The 11,904-nt window shown below is 38.0% G+C and overlaps 1 long non-coding RNA gene across 1 annotated transcript in view; it reads left to right on the forward strand.

The window, feature by feature from the left end:
• Window positions 1-11,004, forward strand: part of LOC309864654 — a 251,154-nt gene extending 240,150 nt beyond the window's left edge. The window contains exon 4 of the long non-coding RNA XR_014311666.1: window positions 10,563-11,004. This is a non-coding gene — a long non-coding RNA (uncharacterized lncRNA). The remainder of the gene's footprint in view (window positions 1-10,562) is intronic.
• Window positions 11,005-11,904: the final 900 nt, after the last annotated feature.

The raw sequence follows: 11,904 nt of genomic DNA on the forward strand, positions 1-11,904 counted from the left end.
AGAGAGAGAGAGAGCATGAGCAGAGGAGAGTGAGAAGCAGAGTCTCTGCTGAGCAGGGAGCCCAATGTAGTGTGATGCCAGGCTCGGTCCTGGGATCATGACCTGAGCTGAAGTCAGACACTTAACCGACTGAGCCACCCAGGCACCCCTGTTTTGTTTCTTTTAACTTTCATTTCCTCATCTAGAAACTGGGAGTAATCCAAGCAGTGCCTTTATAATGCCTAACTCATACCAAGCTTAAGAAAAATTGTGAACAATATATTATTTGTTATATCACAGCACTATAATTTGATAATTATATGATTAAAAAAAACTGAACCTTTTTACAAAGCTAATGGATTCCTTTTAAATTTGTGGGAAATGTGCATAATTTGTTCTATTTTCTACTCCTGGAAAGAAAATATACTTTCTCTTAGAACATAAATGGCTGGCCTATGGTTCCCTAGAGCTATCTGGGTTTTGTTACCAAGGGCAAACCAGCAACCCTCCAGCTTTTTCCATCCTGCCTATTCTTACTTCCTTTTCTGAAATTCCCCTTCCAATAAACGGACACTTCCTTACATCATTACCTCCAGGCTTTCAAAGTGATCCTTCTAGCTACCTTGGACTTGTCACCATGCTCTTTCCACCATTTCTGTATTGTCTACATAATTTCTAGAAGCCAGATGTAAATAAATATGGAGCAGGTCTGTCCACAGGAGATTGTAACAAGACACCAAGGTGGGGAGCAGTTCATCTCAATCCTTTCAGCAGAGAGATCTTCAAAAGATGAGTGTCTTAAATTTATCTTAATGCTCCTTGGCTTTTCTTTTCTCCTTTTAGAAATAGCTCTTGTCTGATTATTACTCTTGAGATGGTGAGAGAGAGAGGCACAGCATGGTGAAACTTTTATTAACTCTGGCACAGGCCTGTCCACAGGGGAGAAAACTCTTTCAAATCTCAGAAGCAATCGATGGTTGGAAATGTGGAGCTGGGAGACCCAGAAGGGGAGAACAGGTGGGCAGATGGTATCAAATCTTTGCAGGGAAGCAAAGTACTGTCATCTCAGGAGGGATGTCGTTCAGTTTTATCCCAACAGAACCAGGGGCCTTGTCCCATTTACAAATTTTGTTTGCTTTGCTGGGACAAGCTGATGGAGAAACATATTAGAAAATCTTTAGTATTTCCTCTCATCCCAAAACAGCATCTAGAAATCAACATCGTTTTCTAGATTTCAAAGCAATGAAAGGCTGTGCATTAGATAAACTGGATGCCTCACAGTCTGTTACCCCAAAGTTGTACATATAAAAGAAAAGCCTGGAATAAGTGGCTGTTTGGGGAAAACTGGTTGTTTTGGGAATGGATTTTGTTTGGGGGAACGTTTTGGCAATATCCTTTGAATAAAGTACATTAATGTTTAATACCCATAAAAATTTCCTTAGATGTGTGTACAAATTTGAAAGCGTGCATGGAAGTTGCCTAAAGTTCTGACATTTTTCCCTGTATCAGCCTTTGTGATAGAAAAAGACAGTGCTTGAAAAATGACTAACCTCATAAAACATTCCAAAAATATTTACAAAATTAAGCCAACTTTTGCAAACACTCTTATGATCGTGACTGGCTTTTTTCTTTCTTATGGTAAATCAGGCCATGGTTAAGATTTTGGTCTGACATGGGAATATTTGGTATCTCTCTCTCCTTTCAAGATTCTGTCTTGATTCTTTCAGAGGCAGAAAATAATTCATTGAGGTTGACATCACTTCCCAAATAGCTATATTTACTCCATAATATCACTATAAAAAGTTTCCCTTCCCCTTATTCTTTTTAGACACGTAAATGTCACTTTCTTCTATGGAAAAACTTAACACCATGTATAGTCCCAAACCAGCTACAGTAAATCTGAAACTCAATCCTCAACATTGTTTCAACTAAAACCACCAACCTCTTACCACTCCTTCCAGTAACCCATAGTCAGTGTTTTACCTCCAAGGAAATTTAAAAATATATAAGCTAAGATCTGCCCTTATTTTAGGGCCTTAGATTAATAAATTGATTTTCCCAAGATATTGTATAATAAGAAGTCCACTTCTACCTTCTTCTGTTTTCCTCAGAAAGTCTGAGAAAGAAGTGGAAGCCAAACGCTTTATCAAATCTTGACCAGGTTGTGATTTAAAGCTTTGGCTGAGTCTGGATACACATTGGAAGGCAGGCACAGTGGAATTAACTATAGGGATTACAGAATTATGGCTGAATTATTTTTCATCAAAATATTCAAGGAAGTTCATCTCTGTGTTCATAACAGGAGAAATACAGAGAAGTTTTGTAGGTGAGGCAGGGGGATGGAGGCAAGACAAATAACTTTTAAGAACAGAAATGTCTAATGTCCAACTCCAGATTCCTAGTGGAGAGGCAGAGTTAACTTTTTCCTTCTCTTTACTATCTCTATAAACCTTCAATAAAGTCTTCTACCCACATAGAAGCTCCTTTATGTATAGAAATCAAAGGAAGAAACTGGGCTTAACATTAGGGTTAGTGTGGACTAACAGACATCAGTCCATCTGGGCCAGGAAGCTAGACCCCAGAGTATCCATGAAAGTATAAGTCCCAGAGGGATTTACAGGGGTCTTGAGAAGGGCAATGGCTATTTTCTGGGTTGTGGCATGGGAATTGGAATCAATCTCATCATGAACTTAATGGGGTGGCATGACACCAGGTAGCAGCGGATTATGAGTCTGGAGACTTGTTTCAAAACCTGGCTTAGTCATACACGAGTTGGTTAATATAAAGAAAGTGCAGCTTGGTTTCCTCATCAGGAAAATGGGAATATTATTTTTGTAATAAACAATCCAGGGTCACCAATGGATATTAAGATAGGTGAAACATTGTTGAAGAAAGGGATATTCTCAGACTTCCTATTCTCCAACCCGTATTCCCTTCAAATTATAAGAAAATGTGTTTTTACAATTAAGAAATTATAAGTGATCTTATAATTGAGACATTTCCAAGACATCAAAAATAATAATACTAATAAAGAGAGTGATAATGGTACAGATTTTATGGTCTGGGGAGATTCATGCTGAAGTATTTAGAGGTGAGGTGTTATGATGTCTCTAACTTCCTTTAAAATATATCATTATGTATATATACTCATATAATAAATATAAACATATATTACACGCCACATATACATCCGTACATACATAATAAATGTGTCTTTTTACATATACACACATAAATATATGTCTATGTGTAAATTCCTTTCTCTCCATCTATATCCAATATAATACAGATATACATTTCATCTTATCTACATATGATACAGATAAGCGTAGAGACACAGAAAAGTGTTCAAATGGGGCAAAATGTTAACAATCAGTAAATATAAGTGAAGTGTATATGTATTTATTGTAGGATTTTTTTCAAATTTTTCAAAATAAAATATTTACCATGTAGTTAGAGCAGAATACCTAGCATTCCATCAGGCACCACGTCTATGCTCATTTTGTGTTGATCACCTTTTCCTCTTTCCTCCTTTTTCCTCTACTACATGTGTTCACTTTCCTCCATTCATGAGAAGCTCTCATTACGGTTAAATATACCTTGGGTCCAGTTACATTGCCCTAAAAAAAAAAAAAAAGTAGTTTCTAAAAAAACATAAAGCACAAAATGCCAAGTGGCAATAATTGACAGCTCTGAAAGATTGTTTTGTTCTCCAAAAGGGACATCTCATGGGATTGCATATTAAATATTTGCCAGGATTAAGGGAGGAAGAAATTCAGTAGTTAAGGGGATAAAAAACAGTACCCAGAATACTAACATTTCTCAACAAAATGAAAATACAGCAAACACTATTTCAGAGAGGAGATTTAGTAACGCAAATCCAAGACTATCTTTCCTGAGAACATTCTTCCTCAAGGTAATAGGTTTTAATGCCTGTAGAAATGATGAACATTTAGTTGGAAGTTGCCTCAGGGGCCTGAATTATGTGCACAGTTAATTGTGTACCATTGAAAGATATTTCTGTCAAACCTCCTGGTCAACAGAACTAGTGGCCAGTGTGCGTCTTGATTTTTAGGATAAAGTCTTTAGGGTTCTGGCATATTCTTTCTTTAGCTGGGCCTACATCATATCTTTTATGCTGGAATGCATATAGGAAGGAAACAGGAGAACATGATCAGTCTGGGTGCCCCTTTGGGCTCCAATTCTCTTAAATTCCACTTCTTCTCTTGGTGATTTTGTAAACATGAATCTTTTTCCTAATTCTATCATTCATCTTCAAAGCTCTCCTGGTAGAGGGAAGGGGGAGCCAATTACTTAACATCCCAACCTCTGAAGTGAGAAAACTGAAAGACTCGAGGAGAAATTACTTTCTAAAACCATACAGTAAAAACTCAAGTTTTCCTATCTAGCTTTCTTTCACTCTATGTATGTGAAGCACGATGTAAAATGTAGGAGGGCACGAAGAAGAAAGATGTTTAGGACCCGGTGTCTGCTAATGAAACAAGAGTGATTATCACAAGAGCACTAGGAGTGTGTGTGTGAGAGGAGCTGGTAGGCAGATGGCAGCCTTCCACCCAGATGTGAGCTGTTGCTGTTATTTATCCAAACTCTCACCATTATCTTCTTCATCATCCTCTGTGTGTATCATGGCAGGGTTCTCAGGAATTGAGGACGAAGAAGAAAAATGATTTCCTGTGTGGGAAAGCTAATTTTAAGCAATTTTTGAGTGAAAGCCGTCATCCTGAGGGTTTTTAAAGCCATGGTTGGGGCAAGAGTGGGGCAGGTGTATTCAGAGGGAAGAGGCAGCATGAGGGATGAGGGGTGGGGGTGGGAGGACAATGCGTAACACTCTCTGATGGCAGCAGAAGGTGCCCTGATGGCAGATAGGCAGTCCGGGTCAGAATAAAATAGGGGAGGATGTGGGGTCCAATGGCTGGAAGACAGTGAAGCCCATGGTCAGATTTTAATGGGATTCAGGAAGCAATGAAGAGCAACTGCAGAATTCTGAGAAAGGAAACATTGCGATGAAGTGACGCTTGGGAAGAAGAAGTCCTTTCAAATATTTTGAATAGATGGAGGACAATTGAAACCAGAAGAGGAAGGAGGTTTTAAGATGGAGCAGTTTCAGGGAGAGGAAGATCTTGCTTTGATCAGCAAGGTGAAGACCGAGACAAAGCGTGTCTAGAGAGCACAGATGGGGTAAGGTATGCTCAAAAAGTGAGGCTCTGCTAGAAGTTAGGTGTGTGAGAACCCAAGGAAAGCCTCATGTGGGCCTAAAGTCAGCAAAGACTCTTCTTGCTGGGGGCTTGGAGAGAAAGACAAACCACCCTACCTCACCCCAAGTTTCAAGGGTGTTTCGATGAGACTGGAAAGCAGATGGGTCTGAAAACCTGGCACTTCTAAGATTTTGTCAGCCCCGTTGTCATCGGAAACTGCTGGTCACTGGCTTGGGCTCTCAAGTCCTTCCCTCTTTCTGTCACTGAGGGTTCCACTGTTCTGCTTATGGTCTGCCATTACGGGGTGGGGACAGAGCCAAGCCATGCTGTGGCAGTGACTGTCAGCTTGCATGGGTTTGAGATACTCCTGTCCTTGTTCAGCTTTAGAGAATTTCAAATAATAAGTGATTTTTTAAAAAAGACTTTATTTATGTATTTGACAGGCAGAGATCACAAGTAGGCAGAGAGGCAGGCAGAGAGAGAGGAAGGGAAGCAGGCTCCATCCTGAGCAGAGAGAAAGCCTGATGCGGGGCTCGATCCCAGGACCCTGGGATCATGACTTGAGCTGAAGGCAGAGGCTTTTCCACTTAGCCACAGAGGTGCCCCTCAAATAATAAGCGGTTTTAAAACGGCTTTGTTGACCTGACCACTGTGTTACTGCTCTGGCCATCTTGCCACTCTGATGGGCCGTGTTCTTGCACACGGAGAGAATGCATCCTGCTGTCCTGCCATAGGTTCTGTAGTCCCAGCAGGAGGGCCTATAGTTTTCTCTCCCTGCTGTTTCATATTGTGGAAAGAAAGAAATTCTGGAGTCCTTTTTAAAAATGTACCTTTTTTATTTATGCTGCTAGCAGGGTCCCCAAACAAGACTCCTTATGCCATCGTATCATATATTCATTATGAAAATGACTGTTACCTAAGTCCATAGGGGCCTGAGATGGGACAGAAATCTGTGAGGTGCCCACTGTACTTATATGGAATCTATGGATATAAAAAGAGGCTGTGTTTATTTAACAATGCTCATGTAGTTCTTACTTTGTGCTCTGTGCTAAGTACTTTATAGAATTCGTGGGACAGCCCTGTGAGGTAGATGTAAATAGTGCCATCTTCCTGGTTGTTTTCAGAGGTGGAATGGGAGGCTCAGAGACATGGTAACCTGCCTGGGTTAAACAGCTAATAATGGGATTTAATTCTAAATACTTAGATGACTGATTTTTGGACTTCTAACCCCTAGGCTATACTGCCTCTCCAAATAAAGACAAAGATACGTGTCTCTCCTCCAGGTAATGCTATTTGTAAATGGATTAAGTCCCACAATTTGTAAACTGGGAAAGAAGCCTCGTAAGTTGAAAGGCAGCATGGCCCCTGTGCTCTCCTCATCTTCACCCCATGGTAGCCCAGTTTCTCTGGCCACTGGGGTGGGGGAGCTGAGGCATTATGGATATTTCCATAAATTCCCAGGTTAAGAGCCTGACGTTAAGAGCCCTGCCCCATGAGCTTCAACCTGCTCGTCTCTTATAGGAACCACCGGGACCGCTGCCTTCTTGCAGATGCCGAGAAGAGACTCAAGATCTAAGGGAGTGAATGAGGGATCATGTCCCATTTGGCCACTCTGTCACGCTGTCTTTGCTTCCTTTTGCTAACACATGACCAATCTTCAAACTCCAAAGGTGGCTGGTATACATAAGTTAACAACAAAGCACTCTCTCCTCTTCTGGGCAGAGGCTGTCACACCGGAACACTATCCTAGCAGTAATTCACTCACTTTGGAGTCTTTTGCCTGAGTTATGAAAAAGGGAGGGAGGCTAGGTCTTCTTGCCTAAGCAGGAGGCTATGGCTGGAGAGTTTCTGAAAGAAGGGGTCTCTGGGTATGGCAAGGCCTATGAACTACATTTCAAAAAACCTCCATTCTAGTTATTGTGTCTTCTTACTGTACCCTGAAACTATTTCATTGCTTGTTGCTCCTTTTTAATCTTTGGTTTATGCCTTCTCTTCCATGAGTAGTATTCCCCCCACTTCAGTGGCCTAAGTACATCCTTAAAAACTCAATTGAAATTGCCCAAGAAGTCTTCCATGCTTATCCAAGCTGGAGGTGATTGGGTTTTGATTATTCAATTCCAAAATGTTTGAATTTATGTACCATTTATTCAGTACTCATCATTTACCATTTTCTACAGCCTATTCACGTGTCCATGTCTCATCTCCCCAACTATATTAAATGCTATTTGAGGCTAAATAATAGGTACTTAATAAAGGCCTCATAGTTGAGATTCACTTTTACTCTAGTGTCTGAGATCTCACTGGGGTCTTGGTTATCTCCTATAAATTAATACTTAAAGAGCTTCCCCATTCCCTTGTGGTACTAGCATTATATAAGTCTATCAAGGACTAGCCTAAGAGTAGAACCAATACAGAAACCAATGGAAAGGAAGACAGCATATACAATTAAAAGAAGATATATCAGTGGGGGTTCCAGAAAGGAGAGAACTTGGATTGATCCAGATTATCAAATTTTAGAGCAGCAAGGATTTCAGACTCCTGGAATCCAACCATTCCGAGTAAAGCCACCAGAAGACAATGGGGCCAGCTGGGTGGATTATCAGAACTCTTTTCCGCTAAGGTTATGCCATTCTGCAAACAAATAGAGGAGATTTGTGAACTAGCACATCAATTTAGAATCTAGGGGGAAGCCAAGGGCTAATTTAGTTTGACCTTTAGCACACAGTCTATTTCAGACTAAATTTTATTATGGAAGCACATTCCACAATATACTTGTAGCTGAGAAGTAGAATCTAATCAGAGCTGACAGCAGCTCCTAGCCTCAGCAAAACTAACAACAGTATGCGCAAGAACCTGGCTTGGTGGAAATATGAAACAAAATTATTGGAACTGTATGAAAACAGAGTACCTGAGGTACTTCAGGGAGGCTGGGCAGGCACATGGTAGTTGCAAGGATGAGACTGGCAATGTTAAAAGTATAGGTAACCCATTGCATTGGCGGCAGCAGCTAAATAAAGCCTGACATCAAAAACCCAAATGAGAACAGAAGCTGCTAAAATATGTTAACTCAAACCAGAGAAAACACAAGAAAAAGGAAAGGTTTAGGGAAATAATTCTTTGAATTAAAAAGAATAACATTAAAATAATCTACTCCTTCTCTAAGAATTCCAAGGAAAGCATTTTTAGAACTATGGGAGCATGCTTGCTAAAAAAGAGAAATCATTCCATTCTGTGGTTTATTTTTCAACATTACATTTGGTTTTGAAAAAATAGAAAGATAGAAGTTTTATAGTCATTGTACAAAGAGTAAGACATAAAAGTATAAAAAGATAAAACGACTTCTTCACAATTAGGCAATGAGTCAGCATGGGTCCAAGTTTTCAAACATAGATCTCCTGCACCAACTTTAGGAAAATGTTTTTAAAAATATAAAATCCTATAAAAACAGATAGAATAATTACCAATAAAGTCATATTGCCTATCATACAGTAAGTGTTTTACTTATTATGTTGATTGCACACAAAATTTTTATGTTTTCTTTTTCTCTTTCTTTCTCCATTTAATTTCATTATTATTATTATTTTTTTTTTTGCTCTGGGTAACATCTGTGTATGATATAAATTTAAATGTTTTCTCATTTTTATCCCCATATGTAACCACTTTTGTTGTTTTTTTAATGCATCTCTCTGGAGCTAATCTATGCACTGGTAAGACTATACGTGGAAATAGAATTGTCTTATACGTGGAAATAGAACTGTATTTTGCACATTATTCTGCATTTTGGTTTTGTCATTAAACCTGAATCCCACGAGTTTTTACCTGGTTGTCTGCCTTATCCTTCTTCTAAGAGGTCATACATCATTATTCACATCTAAAAGCCAAGGCTATATATTTAATAGCTCTCTACTGATGCACACTTGTTTTCAAGTTTTTTGGTTTTGGTAGTGCCAGCAATTCTTCAATTAATATCTTTATCAAAAACATTTTGCATGAGTGGGAGTATATCAGTAGAATCATTTCCTCAAATTAGCACTTACTGAAACATTAGGCTGCATCTGTGATTTTGATGGATATGCCCAAATTGCTCTCTATAGAACTTCTACCAACTTATATTCACAACAACAAAAGATGAGAATGCGTTTCCCATATCCTGGTCAGTGAGCATGTTATTTAAGTTAAAAAAATGTATATCATTGTCAATTTAATCTATGCAAAATGTTTTCTTTTTTCTTTTTTTTTTTTACTTTGAGAATGAGCATCTTATCATAAATTTGTCATTTTTATTTCTTGAACAGCTAGCATAAGTTTGAAAAAATATTCTTTTATCTTTTCATTTAATTAATTAAATTAAAAAAATTAATGATGCTTAACATGTATTCATATCTTAGTGATATAAACTGTGTACTTGACCTCGTAATTCTCTCTAGACATCTTAATTTTTCTCTTCTAAAAGTGGAGCGGTGTGTGTGTGTGTGCAAAATGGATTATCATCAAGATAGCTTTTATTTAGCATATCACAATGTGACTCCATTGGCAAGCTTATATAGCTGTCCCTTTGTTGTCTGTCTTTAAATCTTGAATTACTACAGTCTATCTGAGTACATTATCCAATAAATGACAACTTTGGCATCAGGGGAGTAAATGTCAGAATAAAGCTGAGGATTATCCATCTTTTCCTCCTTTGAAAAGGATTACTAGAGTTTTTTCCTTGTGATGAGCACATTTTGCAAATTCTTTATGTGACTTCAGTTCATGGTTAAACCTAACTTCCCTATTTCATCTAAGAGATTCTCAGTCTCTGAAAGAGATAAGCTATCTGAATCTTTTAGGAGCTTCTGAGGTCGATAAGGAGCTCCATGCCAAAGGAGATGACTTTTACCAGAAAAGCAATGTACTTCATCTTTTAATACACAAATAAAGTCTGCACTATCAATGAAAATGTCGTATGTGAGACCTTCTGGTGAATGATTGATGCCATCCCTCATGTCTGCTGCAGACCTCCCTGGGTTTTCTCAGGCTACATTTCTCTAATCTTATTTCCATGAAAAGGCCAGTAGAGAAGAGCAGCCTATATCTGGCAACCCTGGACTGGGTCACATGACTTAAGAAGACTGGTCAGAAGTGGGCTAAGGAACTGTACTGGTCTCTGTTGTCATTTTATTGACAGAAAAATGAGTCATTAAAAAAGGACATCTGAAATTATAAACCTGATTTAGTTCCTGTCTATTAACCTGCAATTCAATAAAGCCTGAGAGCCGTTTTCATGCACCTGAAGTAGCTGAAAGTAACTGGTTTAAAAATCTGTTTAGTCTAGTCCCAGGAAAACTCAAAGATCTGCTGATTTCTCTCCTTTTCTCTAAAACACAGCATCTGCAAGGCTGGAAGACAGTCATCCCTCTACAAGATGCTGATAGCATTTCACAACCTGCTCAACCACTTTCTTTCAGCCCAATTTTGGAAGAAGAAATAACTTAGAGCTGTTTGTTTCCTGACTTGGGAACTTGATTTGAACCTTTGAAATCGTTTATTGAAATCTTTGATTTTTTTTAACTAATGATACCACTGTAGGAAAAGGAGATTTGCTTATAAAATTCACCAATTTGGTTCTGTTATCTCTGTGTCTTGCCATCACAAGTATCATTGGTGAGATCGCTATTGAGCATGGAAATAATTTGGGGAAATAAAATAGAGAAGTTTATAAAAAATCTAAACGCCTATAAATTCTAAAGTAACTATATGGAATATTTTAGCCTTTAAACCATTTGTTTTTTTAAGAGTATATCTTCCAACATTTTTAGGTTTAAAAGCTAAAATCAAATTAAAAGATGAAAAGAATATTCTGTGATTCTGTCTTTTCATGGATTTATACAAATATATTTTTTAAAAATAAGAAACCACTCAAGTAATGCAGAATTATGCTCTGAGTTTATGCTGTACAGTCCCAAGACTGTTATCAGAGGACAGTGTTTTTCTCCATATTGGTGTCCTTACATACAGAATATGTGTACAAACAAATGGACCATATTTAATAGTCTGGTGACTGTACAAACTGAATTTATGGTTTTCCTTTATGCAAATCTAAAAAATATAATGGGAAAAAGATATTATTAAAAATAGCAACAAAAATTAAAAACCCATAGCAAATACCTTAAAAGAAGGGTCTATCCATATAGAAAAAACTACTAAAGTTCATTGAGAGTCACACAGATGGATGTGAATAAATATCTTCCAAATGGAAAAAAAAAACAAAATATTGTGTGATGTCAATGCTTTCCAAAGTGATGTTTATATTTAATTCAATTCTTTTCAAACGTGAATTTTTGAGAAACATTCTAAAGTTCATTTGGAAGGATAAAGAGCTGAGACTCACCATTTTTGAAAGAAAATCTTAAGTTGAAACTTGCATTGCCAGAGATTTGAACATATTAAAAAGCTATGGAATGTGGAATGGGTCGTGTTGGTGTCAGGACAGGTACACAAATGAACAAAACAGTAGAAACACCAGAAAAAGACCCATGTATACATGTTTTTAGCATACAATGAAAATGACATTTCAAATAGGTGAGGAAAGAATGAATTACTCAATAACTTGGATGATTGATTAATTATTTTTTTTATAAAGTCATGTCTTATAGCAGAAGTGCCAGTGGTATGCCAGTAGTGGGTTGTAGATGAGCTGGGATGCTATCTTCGTAGAGACAGGAGTGGC

This window comes from Mustela nivalis, assembly GCF_964662115.1.
Source record: "Mustela nivalis genome assembly, chromosome: 5".
In the NCBI taxonomy this organism is placed as follows: domain Eukaryota; kingdom Metazoa; phylum Chordata; class Mammalia; order Carnivora; family Mustelidae; genus Mustela; species Mustela nivalis.